This window comes from Limanda limanda, chromosome 7 (genome assembly GCF_963576545.1).
Source record: "Limanda limanda chromosome 7, fLimLim1.1, whole genome shotgun sequence".
In the NCBI taxonomy this organism is placed as follows: domain Eukaryota; kingdom Metazoa; phylum Chordata; class Actinopteri; order Pleuronectiformes; family Pleuronectidae; genus Limanda; species Limanda limanda.
Genome location: NC_083642.1, coordinates 27,033,772 through 27,036,271, shown reverse-complemented (window position 1 = coordinate 27,036,271; position 2,500 = coordinate 27,033,772). Strand labels below are relative to the sequence as shown.

General features: G+C 45.8%; 6 non-coding genes and 2 pseudogenes across 6 annotated transcripts in view; all 8 read left to right on the top strand.

Moving 5' to 3' along the window:
- Positions 1-69: 69 nt before the first annotated feature.
- On the top strand, positions 70-188 carry LOC133006707 (5S ribosomal RNA). Its single transcript, XR_009679223.1, has one exon. It is a non-coding gene; the product is annotated as a 5S ribosomal RNA (ribosomal RNA).
- Positions 189-402: 214 nt separating this feature from the next.
- Positions 403-511, top strand: LOC133007868 (5S ribosomal RNA; annotated as a pseudogene).
- Positions 512-725: 214 nt separating this feature from the next.
- On the top strand, positions 726-844 carry LOC133006666 (5S ribosomal RNA). Its single transcript, XR_009679184.1, has one exon. It is a non-coding gene; the product is annotated as a 5S ribosomal RNA (ribosomal RNA).
- A 214-nt stretch (positions 845-1,058) lies between these two features.
- LOC133006696 (5S ribosomal RNA) lies at positions 1,059-1,177 on the top strand. The gene has a single exon (XR_009679212.1). It is a non-coding gene; the product is annotated as a 5S ribosomal RNA (ribosomal RNA).
- A 214-nt stretch (positions 1,178-1,391) lies between these two features.
- Positions 1,392-1,510, top strand: LOC133007741 (5S ribosomal RNA; annotated as a pseudogene).
- A 214-nt stretch (positions 1,511-1,724) lies between these two features.
- Positions 1,725-1,843, top strand: LOC133007420 (5S ribosomal RNA). The gene has a single exon (XR_009679894.1). It is a non-coding gene; the product is annotated as a 5S ribosomal RNA (ribosomal RNA).
- A 214-nt stretch (positions 1,844-2,057) lies between these two features.
- On the top strand, positions 2,058-2,176 carry LOC133006684 (5S ribosomal RNA). The gene has a single exon (XR_009679201.1). It is a non-coding gene; the product is annotated as a 5S ribosomal RNA (ribosomal RNA).
- A 214-nt stretch (positions 2,177-2,390) lies between these two features.
- Positions 2,391-2,500, top strand: part of LOC133006965 (5S ribosomal RNA) — a 119-nt gene continuing 9 nt past the window's right edge. The window contains exon 1 of the ribosomal RNA XR_009679467.1: positions 2,391-2,500. This exon is cut by the window's right edge and continues 9 nt beyond it. This is a non-coding gene — a ribosomal RNA (5S ribosomal RNA).

Sequence of the window (2,500 nt, the reverse complement as noted above, 5' to 3'; positions counted from 1 at the left end):
ATTGTCATGATTTGATGATGGTGGTGGTGGTTCACATGTATAAAAAAGGTATTGTGGGTTGAGTCTTTCGCTTACGGCCATACCACCCTGAGCACGCCCGATCTCGTCTGATCTCGGAAGCTAAGCAGGGTCGGGCTTGGTTAGTACTTGGATGGGAGACCGCCTGGGAATACCAGGTGCTGTAAGCTTTTTCGAATTTGCTTTGCAACCAGCAGAGGGAACGGTTGCTGCTGCTTTAAAGGAGAAACATCTTGGAAAGAGCAGGAAAGACTCACCATCAAAGAAAACAAGGATATGGAACCCTGACATTATTACTGATGGAAATGATTGATAATTGTTATGATTTGATGATGGTGGTGGTGGTTCACATGTATAAATAAGGTATTGTGGGTTGAGTCTTTCGCTTACGGCATTACCACCCTGAGCACGTCTGATCTCGGAAGCTAAGCATGGTCTGGCTTGGTTAGTACTTGGATGGGAGACCCCCTGGGAATACCAGGTGCTGTAAGCTTTTTCGAATTTGCTTTGCAACCAGCTGAGGGAACGGTTGCTGCTGCTTTAAAGGAGAAACATCTTGGAAAGAGCAGGAAAGACTCACCATCAAAGAAAACAAGGATATGGAACCCTGACATTATTACTGATGGAAATGCTTGATAATTGTCATGATTTGATGATGGTGGTGGTGGTTCACATGTATAAATAAGGTATTGTGGGTTGAGTCTCTCGCTTACGGCCATACCACCCTGAGCACGCCCGATCTCGTCTGATCTCGGAAGCTAAGCAGGGTCGGGCTTGGTTAGTACTTGGATGGGAGACCGCCTGGGGATACCAGGTGCTGTAAGCTTTTTCGAATTTGCTTTGCAAACAGCAGAGGGAACGGTTGCTGCTGCTTTAAAGGAGAAACATCTTGGAAAGAGCAGAAAAGACTCACCATCAAAGAAAACAAGGATATGGAACCCTGACATTATTACTCATGGAAATGATTGATAATTGTCATGATTTGATGATGGTGGTGGTGGTTCACATGTATAAATAAGGTATTGTAGGTTGAGTCTCTCGCTTACGGCCATACCACCCTGAGCACGCCCGATCTCGTCTGATCTCGGAAGCTAAGCAGGGTCGGGCTTGGTTAGTACTTGGATGGGAGACCGCCTGGGAATACCAGGTGCTGTAAGCTTTTTCGAATTTGCTTTGCAACCAGCAGAGGGAACGGTTGCTGCTGCTTTAAAGGAGAAACATCTTGGAAAGAGCAGGAAAGACTCACCATCAAAGAAAACAAGGATAGGGAACCCTGACATTATTACTGATGGAAATGCTTGATAATTGTCATGATTTGATGATGGTGGTTGTGGTTCACATGTATAAATAAGGTATTGTGGGTTGAGTCTTTCGCTTACGGCCATACCACCCTGAGCACGTCCGATTTCGTCTGATCTCGGAAGCTAAGCAGGGTCGGGCTTGGTTAGTTCTTGGATGGGAGACCGCCTGAGAATACCAGGTGCTGGAAGCTTTTTAGAATTTGCTTTGCAACCAGCAGAGGGAACGGTTGCTGCTGCTTTAAAGGAGAAACATCTTGGAAAGAGCAGGAAAGACTCACCATCAAAGAAAACAAGGATATGGAACCCTGACATTATTACTGATGGAAATGATTGATAATTGTCATGATTTGATGATGGTGGTGGTGGTTCACATGTATAAATAAGGTATTGTGGGTTGAGTCTTTCGCTTACGGCCATACCACCCTGAGCACGCCCGATCTCGTCTGATCTCGGAAGCTAAGCAGGGTCGGGCTTGTTTAGTACTTGGATGGGAGACGGCCTGGGAATACTAGGTGCTGTAAGCTTTTTCGAATTTGCTTTGCAACCAGCAGAGGGAACGGTTGCTGCTGCTTTAAAGGAGAAACATCTTGGAAAGAGCAGGAAAGACTCAACATCAAAGAAAACAAGGATATGGAACCCTGACATTATTACTAATGGAAATGATTGATAATTGTCATGATTTGATGATGGTGGTGGTGGTTCACATGTATAAATGAGGTATTGTGGGTTGAGTCTTTCGCTTACGGCCATACCACCCTGAGCACGCCCGATCTCGTCTGATCTCGGAAGCTAAGCAGGGTCGGGCTTGGTTAGTACTTGGATGGGAGACCGCCTGGGAATACCAGGTGCTGTAAGCTTTTTCGAATTTGCTTTGCAACCAGCAGAGGGAACGGTTGCTGCTGCTTTAAAGGAGAAACATCTTGGAAAGAGCAGGAAAGACTCACCATCAAAGAAAACAAGGATATGGAACCCTGACATTATTACTGATGGAAATGATTGATAATTGTTATGATTTGATGATGGTGGTGGTGGTTCACATGTATAAATAAGGTATTGTGGGTTGAGTCTTTAGCTTACGGCCATACCACCCTGAGCACGCCCGATCTCGTCTGATCTTGGAAGCTAAGCAGGGTCGGGCTTGGTTAGTACTTGGATGGGAGACCGCCTGGGAATACCAGGTG